Source organism: Mastigoproctus giganteus, chromosome 1 (genome assembly GCF_048544385.1).
Source record: "Mastigoproctus giganteus isolate SK-2022 chromosome 1, ASM4854438v1, whole genome shotgun sequence".
In the NCBI taxonomy this organism is placed as follows: Eukaryota; Metazoa; Arthropoda; class Arachnida; order Uropygi; family Thelyphonidae; genus Mastigoproctus; species Mastigoproctus giganteus.
Window position 1 is genome coordinate 253,641,230 of NC_143575.1, and position 12,170 is coordinate 253,653,399.

Below are 12,170 nucleotides of genomic sequence, written 5' to 3' on the forward strand. Positions count from 1 at the left end.
CTGAATTGTGTAGCATGGTCATATAAATCAGATAAGCTGGATTGTATATATCACATCAGTACATTCCAGTATGGTTACAAAAGTGTAATATGCAATGCTGTAGGATTACAGGGACATTAATGCAGCAGAATAAGTAGAGTAGGATACAATATGATAACTGAAATAAAGTCAAAATTCACACTTGTGTGTGTTAACTACATTCAACTTCGATTGTAATGCAGAGACTTTCTGCTCTCGCTAAACACAGAGCTGAAAACTCAGTACTGAGGCTTGGGCTAATGTTCAATTTAAGGACAAATACAATTTTCCAGGTTCTGCCTAAGTTGCTAATACCATTTTTAAATTTAAAAACCTGGGACAATGACAGTATAGCTGTTTCAAAGCTTACCGGCTTCTTATCAGCTGGCGTGTGGTCTCTTTCAACAAATGTATGCAGAACTGTGAATAACATATTTTGTCAATGTGAACAGCCAAATGGTGTGTGGAAGTAAAACTTCCATTATACCTTTGGCATCTACTTGGGGGACAGGGGAGAGCATATTATAAAAAAAAAATATTTTTTCAGTATATTAATACAAATATCTGCCCTGCAATTATTAGATCTATGAAGCACAAGCTATGGATAAGGACTGGAACCCATGAGGTTCAAAAGCATTTATTTAAATTTAATATATTATATCGTTGGCCCTCCATTTGAATTTGTGCAGCCTGCAAAAGTATATTTCCACTTCCCAAAATAAGTGTTAATGCTTTCTTCCTTAAAAAGGCAGTCAATATATTGAAAAATGCTTTACAAAAAGTGCTTGATAAATATTGCTTGTAATTTTTCACCTGATTTCACATAATAGCTAGTAATTTTGAGGAATTTGCTTCTGATAAAAGTTAATTATAAGCTATTATGTGAAATCAAGTGAAAAATTATAAGCAATATTTATCATGCACTTTTTTTGTAAAGCACATTTTTGAAAATATTTACTGCCCCTTTTAAAGAGGATAGCATTAACACCTATTTTGGAAAGTGTAAATATACTTTTGCAGGCTGCACAAAATCAAATGGAGGGCCACATGTCGTCCACAGGGAAACAATAACCTTACCATAGTGAAAATACCACATGAAAAACAGTTTATGAAACACAATGTTCCAATTTAATGGCAGATCAAAGAGCCCCAATTTAAGTCCCCACTGCACCACATTGGGAAGTTTGAGGGCATAACATGGCTTACCAACAAATGACTACAAAAAAAGGCTTCATTATCATGTTTCTTTGAAAGAATAGTAGCTTCTTTCTTCACTTCACAGGCTCACCAGATATCACTAGCTGTCTTTAATATTAAAGAGGATTCAACATCCCATGAAGTAATAATAATGTTACTGAAAATGTACACTACATACTCATTAAGAGGGGGTGGCATATACTTTTGGCAACGTACTGTGTGTGTGTGTGTGTGTGTGTGTGTGTGTGTGTGTGTGTGTGTGTGTGTGTGTGTGTGTGTGTGTGTGTGTGTGTGTGTGTACAGTAAAATCTCATTAATACAAACTTGTTTTATACAAAGTACTCATTTATATGAAGCACATATCATTTCCCTGCGAAAGGATAGGCTTTTCTATGTAAATATATTCGTTTATTACAATATTCGGTTAATATGTATTACAAAGTTCTTTTTCACCCCGTGAGAAATAAATATTGTCATTTTGTATGTTTAATACAAATCTTGGCAGAGCGATCTGATTACTGCCCCCTGCCACCTGGCTGCCTACTTCCCGAAGGATGGCACTGACTTGTCAGAAATTAGTTTTGTGTAAACAAAAGCAGTTTATGGTAGCTACACCATCAAGTGCACTCTGAAAAACATCTTTCTGAAGGATGAGTTGTTAAATTAACAAAAGAATAAAAAGTTTTTCTAAGTTGTTTACATGCACTCCCTCACTCTCCACGGGAATAAGATCAGTTGCAATTTTTACTCCAGTTCAAAGAGTCTTTTGCTATCGTATACAGCAATCTATTTTTTGTGCCATTATATCTGAGCTGATGTCTTTTTCAGAACTTGTCTTTAAATTAATTTAAAATTTGTTTATATTAAATTTAATCTTATCTAGCAGTATTATGGCAATAAAATGTAGACAGACAGAATTAAGCCTGGAAATTAAACTAAAAATTATACAAGAGGCTGATAGGATGGAAAGAAGCAAAATGGACATTGCAAAGGGATACAATATCCCTTTATCTACAATACTGAAAAACCGAAAAAGACTTGAAGTGCGTGACACTGGAGCAGCGATGAAAAACAGTAAATGAATAAGTGGTGCAAAACATGAGGAGCTTGAAACAAAACTTTTTGAGTGGTACCAACAAATGCGTGCAACTAATTGGCCAACATCAGGTCCGATTTTGCAAGAAAAGGCAAATTACCTAGCTCAGCAACATGGGATTAGCAACTTCAAATGCAGCAGTGGCTGGCTCCAAAGATTTAAAGACAGAAATAACTTGGTTTCACAAAATGTTTGCGGTGAGTCTGGATTAGTCGACAAAGAAAAGGCTACAGACTGGTTGTGTTCTGTAAGGTCCATCCTTGAAAAACATGAGGAAAGGGATATTTTTAATCTTGACGAGACAGGTTTATTTTATAATTTGCTTCCAAACAACACTTGCTGTTTGAGGAGAGTCTTGTCATGGTAGAAAATTAAGTGAACAAAGACTCACTGTTCTGTTTATGCTGCAATTCAGATGGCAGTACAAAACTACGCCCACTTGTGACTGGTAAGTTTTCCAAGCCAAGATGTTTTAAAGCAGTTAACCAACTTCTCTGTGATTATGAGGCCAATAAAAGTGCTTGGCTTAGGGTCAAAATTTTTCAGTCTTGGTTATCAAAATTGGATAGAAGAATGGCTTCAGAAAAAAGGAACATTTTGATGATTCTAGACTGTTGTAGAGCAATTTAAGAGACACTTAAGTTGCCAAATATACAGCTGTTGTTTTTACCCTCCAATACCACCGGTTTAATGCAACCACTGGATCAAGGCATTATTTATAACCTCAAGAGAGCATATAGAGCCCGCCTGATAAGGTACTTGATCAGCAACATAGGAGGGAACAATTTGCAGCCAAATTGGAATGTCTTGGATGCTATCCGTAATCTTGTTATTGCTTGGGAAAGTATTACATCAAGTGTAATAATCAACTGCTTCAGAAAGACTGGCTTTGGAGAGAACATCATCGAAAAGCATGGTCCAGCAGACAAATGTGATAGCAACAGTGAGAAAATGGAGGAATTTGAAGGAGCATATGGATTTTGTTGGCAAATTTGAAGAGTTTGTGAGAGTGGATGATGAAGTTGTTACCACTGCAATGCCAACACCAGAAGAGCTGCTGGGTACGAAACAAAACAATGATGTTTTTGTTACCAGTGGACAGTGAAAAAGCGCACACACTGCCATCTAAAAAAGATGCCCAAAATGCATGGAACATAATAGAGAATGTGTTAGCCTGCTGTAACGTTGATAAAGAAATAACTATTGCATTTGATAATTTCTGTGCTGTAGTTAAAAATGCATACAGGACAAAAACTGTGCAAACAACATTGGATTCTTTCTTTAAATTAGATTAATTTATTAAAAAGTTAATGGTTTGTATGTCTCCTTTTATATTAAGATTGTAATTCTTTTTACTGTGATACTAAAATATTGTATATATCAAAATATATACTGTATACTATTTTCATTTCCGTTAATATTGCTTTTCTCTTAGTTTATCTTACAAATACAATAAAATCTTTAAAAAATATGTTATTCCTATTACTGTATTGTTAGACAAGGCTTTTGTTTTTATTCTATTAATTTATTTTTGATATTATTATTATTATTATTCTTAGATATACAGTATGTACCAAAAGAGAAAAAAAAAAAAGAAAAAAAAAAAAAAAAGGGTAAAATTTTGACACTTTTGAGGGACCTCATTATACAAAACGTGAAAATTTAGGTTCCTTGAACTTTGTATTAACAAGATTCCACTGTATATATATATATATATATAATGAAATCACATATATCTATATTTATATATGTGCAAAATACAAATAAAAGGTTATAAAGTTCAGTAACATTTAAAATCTCAAAAACTATAAATCTGTTGGTTAATTTCATGAAGAGATTTCAGGAATCAAAACAGTGCTAAAAGAAGTTTTGCTTATAAGGATGAAATTTCTACCAGGTGACACTACCACTCAATGGATATGAAATGAAGATCACTCACTTGCAATTTCCACAATAATAGCTCTACAATGGGCTAATATTTTAAGCAAACTGAATCAAACACTACTCATTAAATTTTACAACCAGAAAAAATACAACAGAATTTTGTAGTATTACACTATTTTCAATATCTGTGCAATGCAACAAAGGGTCTGTACAAATTAACAGTAATACACCTTGGTAACAGTAATACACCTGTTCCCCTCTAAGAGGGGAACAGGTATCTTGTGTGTTATCAGACACTCAGCCTAAAACACTGATGGATCCAATATCTCTCTATTACAGAAGATTTAGGAGAAGTCCGGTTGGCCTGCCTCCCTAAAATCCACTCATGCACACCTTCTCGATGGTAAGCCCTGTTATGTCACTTAGGTGGTTCTCTTCAAGACGCCTGGTCAGCGTGAAGAGGAAAAGACCAAACCCTCCAGCATATGAGAGCACAACAATACAAATGGCCCTCAGTCCCCAGCAACTTTCACTCTCCCTCTTACGGCAGCGAGAGGATCAGAGTGGAAGCAGAGGGTGCTAAGAATCTCTGGGTACGACCAGGCTGCCATGCACGGAAACTGAACTTGGCCTGTTATAGCGTACGATCACTCATCGGTGAAGACAGGATATTAGAGCTGGAAAAGGAATTAGAAAATGTTAATTGGAATATCATCGGTTTGGCTGAAACAAGAAGAAGAAATGAATCACTTATAAGTTTATCAAGTGGAAATCTGCTGTACACCAATGGAAACAGTGAAAGGAGTGAAGGTGGAGATGGGTTTCTGGTCCGTAAAGATTTTAAAAACAACATTTTGGAATTCAAAAGTACATCACCAAGGGTGTCAAACTAATACTCAAGATTTCTAAGAGGTACAAGCTAAAGATTATAATGATTTATGCACCAACATCGAGCCATGATGATGAAGAGGTTGAAGAAATGTACACCGAAATTAAGAGTCTTCTAGATGAGCAGAAAACCCACTACACTATTATTATGGGGGCTTCAATGCTAAGGTTGGAAAAAAGCAAAACAGCGCAGAAAGAGGAACTATAGGAAATTTTGGAATTGGTGAAAGAAATAAAAGAGGTGAAAGACTTGTGGAATTTGCAGAATCTCAAGGACTGTCAGTAATGAACACTTTTTTCAAGAAAAGGGTGAACAGAAAGTGGACATGGAAGAGTCCAAATGGATTAACAACCAATGAAATCGACTTCATCCTCACTAATAGAAGATATATTGTGAATGATGTTACCGTCCTGAATAAGGTAAATGTTGGAAGTGATCCCAGAATGGTAAGATGTACACTTGATATAGATGTAGGAAAGGAAAAAACTGACTCGAGTAAATAATACAAAGGTCTTTGAGATAACAGAGGAGGAGAAAATGCAGTATGCACTGGAACTTAAGAACAAGTTTGAGCTTCTGCAGACTGCTCAGGACCAAGATATCGACGAGGAATATTACAACTTTCTGAAAGTGATAAAGCCCAAGAAACCTATAGGGAAACAGAAATCCAAAGAAGAAAAAATTAGTCAAGAAACACTTGTCATGATGAACCGAAGACGACAAATGAAGAGCAAGAAAAACACTGACAGGGAGAAAATTGAGTATACTGAGTTATGCAAAGCTATTAACTTGAAGATTTAACAGTAGAACAAGCATTAAGGATTTAAATCAGCAGCCATGAGCAGTAATACAGAAAGACAAATGATACTGAAACTGAAGAATAGCGATGGTGTACTTATAAACAGCAGAGAAGGCATAATTCAAATAGCAGAAGACTACTATAGAGAATTATACAAGGAGTGAGGGAATGATACCAGCAGTGGGGAAGATGGATTGCAAAGTAGCAACACATACGACATACCCGATATTCTTCCTGATGAGGTAGAACATGCATTGATTTTTTTTTTTTTTTTTTGTAGTTGTTGGTGCATAGGTGCATTATGGCCACTTCTGTGGCCATAATGCACCTCCCAAGGTTTTTGCAGTACTTTGATCCAAGCCCGAGGCGGGAATCGAACCCGCGACCTTTGGGTTGCCAGGCAGGCACTTTGCCTACCCGGCTAGCCCGGTCGGCCAACATGCATTGAAGAAAATGAAGAATCGGAAAGCCCCGGGGGAAGATGAAGCTACTGTAGAGTTGTTAAAATTGGGAGGAAGAGACATAACACAAAAACTGGCAAGGCTCTTTACAAAGTGCATTAGAAAAGGTGTGACGCCTAAGCAGTGGAATAATGCAATCATAGTTTTGCTGCATAAGAAAGGAGATAAATCAGAAATTGGAAATTATAGACCAATTAGCTTGTTATCCCACATCTACAAGTTGTTCACAAGGGTCATTACTAACAGATTAGAAAGAATACTTGATGAGAATCAACCGAAAGAGCAAGCTGGCTTTAGGACAGGACTCTCAACTATGGATCACCTTCACGTAATATCACAGCTAATGGAGAAAGCAAATGAATATAAAACACCATTATGCCTGGCATTTGTGGATTATGAAAAGGCATTTGACTCCATACAGCATAAGGCAATGTTTCGGGCACTGGAAAGACAAGGCATAGATACTCCATATATTATGATTTTGAAGAAAATATATGAGAGTGCTACCTCTTTTATTAGACTAGACAAAGACAGTAGCAAATTTAAAATCGAGAAAGGAGTTCGACAAGGAGACACAATATCTCCGAAGCTGTTTACTGCTGCCCTTGAGGAAGCTTTCAGAAGATGAGACTGGTCGCAGAAAGGAGTCGATGTGAACGGAGAGTACCTAAACCATTTACGATTTGCAGATGACATTGTGGTTATAAGCCATGATCCCAAAGAATTAGAGGAAAATCTTAATCAGTTATGCACAGTTAGTAAGGATTTTGGACTAAAGATGAATATGGCTAAAACAAAAGTAATGATGAACAAGTATGCCACGGAAAGGGAAATAATGATTGAAGGAGCAGTAATTGAAAAGGTGGAGTCATATACTTATCTGGGACAAGTTATTAGCTGTAATAATGATAAATGGCTGGAAGTCAAGAGAAGAATAAATTTTGGATGGATAGCATTCAGGAAATATAGTCACATACTGAAGAGCAATATCCCAGTTTGTCTGAAATGTAAAATAATGAATCAATGTATACTCCCCACCATGACTTATGGAAGTGAAACTTGGGCACTCACCAAAAGAATGGAAGAGAAGCTGAGAACTACACAGCGAAGAATGGAACGAATTATATTGGGAATCAGACTGTTATATAAGAAGAGAAACACATGGATTAGGCAGCAAACTCAAGTAAAGGACATTCTTATCAAAACTAAAGAGCTAAAATGGTCTTGGGCAGGACACATAGCTCGAAGACATGATGACAGATGGACTAAGAAAATAACAGAATGGTACCCAAGAGGAGCTAGAAGAAAACCTGGAAGACAATGGCGGAGATGGATAGATGAAATTCATGAGTTTTTGGGTAGTAAATGGATGGCCAGTGCTCAAAACAGAAGGAACTGGAAAGTTGCTGGAGAGGCCTTCATCCTGCAGTGGATTGAAAATGGCTGATGATGATGATGAGATGATGATGACCTTGGTTAAATGATTTAAGTAAACCAGAATTTCAGGTGACTTAGCAGAATGCAAGAAGGAAATCAACAGTCTCTGACACAGTGATAAATAGTCCACTCCAGAAAATTGTAAAAAGACTGAAAGTACTGTAATACCACATCATTATTCTTACAAAGGGCTGCCACAAAGTTTTGATGCAGTCTGCCTTTCAAAAGTTTAAAGATTACATATAATACAACATGCAAATCAGACCACAAACACACACCTGTACAGACATAATATACAAAACTAATCAGGGGAAAACCAACTGATGTTGAAAATTGTAAATATCAAGTGGAAAGTGTTCAGAAAAGTAATCACAGAAGCCACTAAACATTTTACCAACTAAAAGATAAATATTTTTCAAGGTTCAGATCAAATTAGATGTCAGATCAGCTAATGAGCTTTGTGACAGAGAAGAAAAATGCATGAGATGATTATAAATTGTAAGGAATACAGAGACCTACAATAAGTACAAACCAGTATGTCATCAAGTTACTCACAGAAATTGGCAGGCTAAGGCAGATTATGAGAAGTCTTTTGCTAAGAATGCAAAAAATAGAAGCAAGGAATTCTTTGTGTATATTGAAAATAGAAGGAAATAGATGAATCACACTGGTCCACTGACTATGAATCTTATAAAAATGATAATATCAAATATATATTTTGCATCTGCATTCATCCACGAAGTTTTTAGTGAAGTTATTAGATAGACTTTCTGAGTCTATCTAATAACTTCAGAAGCAGAAGTCTATCTAATTGGGAGTTAAATGATTTTATAACAGAAAGTAACGTGGAAAAGAAATTGCTGCAGATAAAAGTGAACAAAGTGGCTGGCACTAATGGATCTATCCAATTATACAGGGTGTCCAGAAAAAAAAATGTATACACACTCTGATTGTTAATAACTTCTATGTTTATTTTCATAAATTCAATTTTATAATTTTATAATGAAGGAAAAACATGAGGAAAAAACATGCATTAACACAAGTGTTCAAATTGTCCTCCATTCTCATCCAGGCATTGTTGACATCATCGAGAAACTGAATTGCATACATCACCTAAGATATCTCTTGATATCGCTGCACATTCTGCTTCAATAGCTTGCTGTAATTCAGTGATTGTTGCTGGTTTTGTGGCATAAACTTTATTTTTGAGGTATCCCTATAAATAAAAATCCAATGGCATTAGATCTGGAGAATGCAGAGGAAACTCAACACTGCCTCCTCATCCAATCCATCTGTTTGGGCAAGTTTCATGCAGATAAGCCCTAAAATCATGATGAAAATGGGGAGGTGCATCATTGTGTTGAAAATAAAATTCATCATCATCCTCAAATAGCTCACGAATATGTGGGACAATTGATTCCTGAAGCAAGTTAAGGTAAACAGTTGCATCAAAAAAGAATGGTCCAATCAAACCCAAGGATGATAATCCACACCTCACTGTAATGCCCAGTAAATTCAAATGTTGTTTCTCAGTAACGTGTGGATTCTCGGTTGCCTAGTACGAACAATTGTGGTGATTAATTGTACCATTCAACTTGAATGTTGCCTCATTGCTCCACATGATTTTATTGGCAAACAGAGAATCCAATGCAGATTTTCTTAAAAACCATTAGGAAAATTCAACCCTACGATCAGGATTATCTTCGTTCAGAGTCTGCACTAATCTTGGAATGTACTTTTTCCATTTTGCATGCTTTAAAATGTTATAAGAATTTAAAATACTCAGAGATGAAAATCTCAATCTATCTCCCTTTTCTTAATTATAATAATAAATATAGGAGTTACCTCAATATCCAAATAGGAGATCTTTTTTCTATTTCCGGGATAAAATCAAATAAATTAAAATTACATTAAATTAAAAACACCGAATTTGAATAAAAAATAACCTAAAAACACCTTGATATGCCCATACTTCCCATACATGAACCCTCCAAACACTGGAACACGCCGACATCAACCAGCCCCAGACATCAGATAACCCACGCACTAAAGAAAACTGAGCACATTTCGGTCAAAAATAAACCTTATTTAAAATGCGTAATCTTTTTATTATTAAAACCCAAATCTCCTTCGAAGGGAGCAAACTTTTCGTCTGCAAGACGTTTTCACCAGAAGGATAATAATACTCAAAAAATGTTATGCACACTGGATTTGGGGATAGTTATCCATATCACCCTTTGGCTCAAAGGGTGACATGGATAACTAGAGACATACAAGTTTAATTCCTGTGCCTGGGGAAATAATGGAATCAATAATTCAAGGAGTAATGCAATTTCATCTTAATAGGGGACAATCACAGCATGGATTTACTAAAAGAAGATAATGCCTCACCAAACTAATTGGCTATAAGGTTGTTGTAAAGGAATTGGATGCAAAGAATAATTTTGGTATCATATACTTAAATTTCAGTGAACCCCTTACTGTACCCAATATACAACAGTTGTATAAATTGAAGCAATGTGGAATTAGGAACAAGTTATTACTATAGATAAAGGAATGGTTAAGTGGTAGGAAAGAGTGGTTATAAATGGCCACTGTTAACTCCCTTGCTGTTTTTAATACAGCCCCTCCCCGACTTACGTAAGGGTTGTGTTCCACGGAAAACTACGCAAGTCGAATTTTACGTAAGTTGGAATTTCCCTAAATGTTTAAGAAGCACTCGCAACTATGTGCACTGAATTTGATTGAAGCGAAAAAGAAATATTTGACAAATATGTAAATAGAATTATTTACTCAATTTTCTTTATCTCATGTGCAGAAAAAATTACAAAAATTTCAAAATTATAAAATTACAAAAAGAGAGAGGAGACAGGCATAACATCAGCAAGTTTTGTTTTTCAAGCATCGTTGCCAGAATTAACTCTCCAGCTGATAAGCATGCCGCTGTGGAAGTTGAGGGCTGTGGAGATTTAGAAGGGGGTTTTTTCCAACACATCACAAAATTTCTCTGCAGCTAGCTGCAGAATCAGCACGGTGACTTCACCGCATACTTTAATGTTTTGGAAACCAGCGCACAATGCTTGAACCTATTAAACCACCCCATTGCTTGCCACAAACTTGGCTTGGGGTTCACCGTACTTATTCTTAATATCTTCATAAATACTTCTTGCTTTTGCTTGAATGGCCATTGGGCTCAAGGGCACTTGCTTCTGAATCTGATTTTCCATCCATATTATTAATAGCTTTCCCATCTTTGATATAGCACCTGAACGCTATTTTGTGATCACTGTTGATCTTAAATATGTTGATCCTTTAACATGTTCTTTTATACGTGCACTGTCCCTTAAAATAGTATTCACTGTTGAAGCAGTGACACCTAATCCCGTGCAATAGATGAGTACGAAGCAGGACAAACTTTGTCCTGCTTCGTACTTCTTAATTAATCATCTTCATTTCTAAATCAATTTTGTTTCGTTTCCTAGCACTTGCACTTTCTGTTGGACCCTTTCCCTTCAACCATTGTAATAAGTAAATAATGAAGAGAAGATTCTGAAAATTTATTTATGTTTCTTATATGATTGAAGATTTCAGTGAAGGGGAACTCATTTTCCCATAATACTATAATGTAAAAACCCATAGAATTCCATTATCAGTATTGTCGCAAATGCAATAAGATTGAGTTTACTACCTGTTTATAATAGACTGCATTAACAGAAGAGCCCAATAAACCTGAAAGTGCAAATTGCTTTTATTGTTTTATGGTAGTGACCGCCAGAAATGTGTTTTAGAAAAATATCACAAAGGTGTCCAAAAATTGATTCTTATAACAGAATATATGATAACGATGAAAGTGTAGTGCAATTTCCATTATAAAAATGACTTTTTAGAGAGATAAATAGCCTAGTTATGTAGCAAAAATTTCAACTTCCGAGATCTTGGAATGAATAACCAAAAAAAGAAAAAAAATGTATTATTGGGTTCATATTACGATATTTTCACAGTACCTACATTTATTCCTACAGGATGCAAAATGTTTCCACAATTTTTTTTAAGTTTGCACCAGCCGGCAAAAGCTACTACTATTACAAAAAGTATTACGTAAGCCGAGGAGTGCCTGTATTTATTAATGATATTGATGAATGTATTTCAAGTTTAATGTTTAAGTGTGGCAATGATACAAAGGTGGACACAGTGGTTAATGACAATAATCAGGGTATGCTATTTTAAGAGGATTTAGATAAACTCAGCAAATGGGCTGGAAAATGGCAGTTGCCTGGAAAATAACCAGATTTTGTTATTCCAGAATAACAAAATGTGGGTGGTAACAAAATGAAAGTAGTGAATTATGAAAAAGAACTAGAGGTAACTGCACATGAAATTCACTGAGCA

At 35.5% G+C, this 12,170-nt stretch overlaps 1 protein-coding gene across 1 annotated transcript in view; it reads right to left on the minus strand.

The window, feature by feature from the left end:
* Positions 1-12,170, minus strand: part of RasGAP1 (Ras GTPase activating protein 1) — a 155,947-nt gene that overhangs the window by 27,454 nt on the left and 116,323 nt on the right. The window lies entirely within an intron of this gene.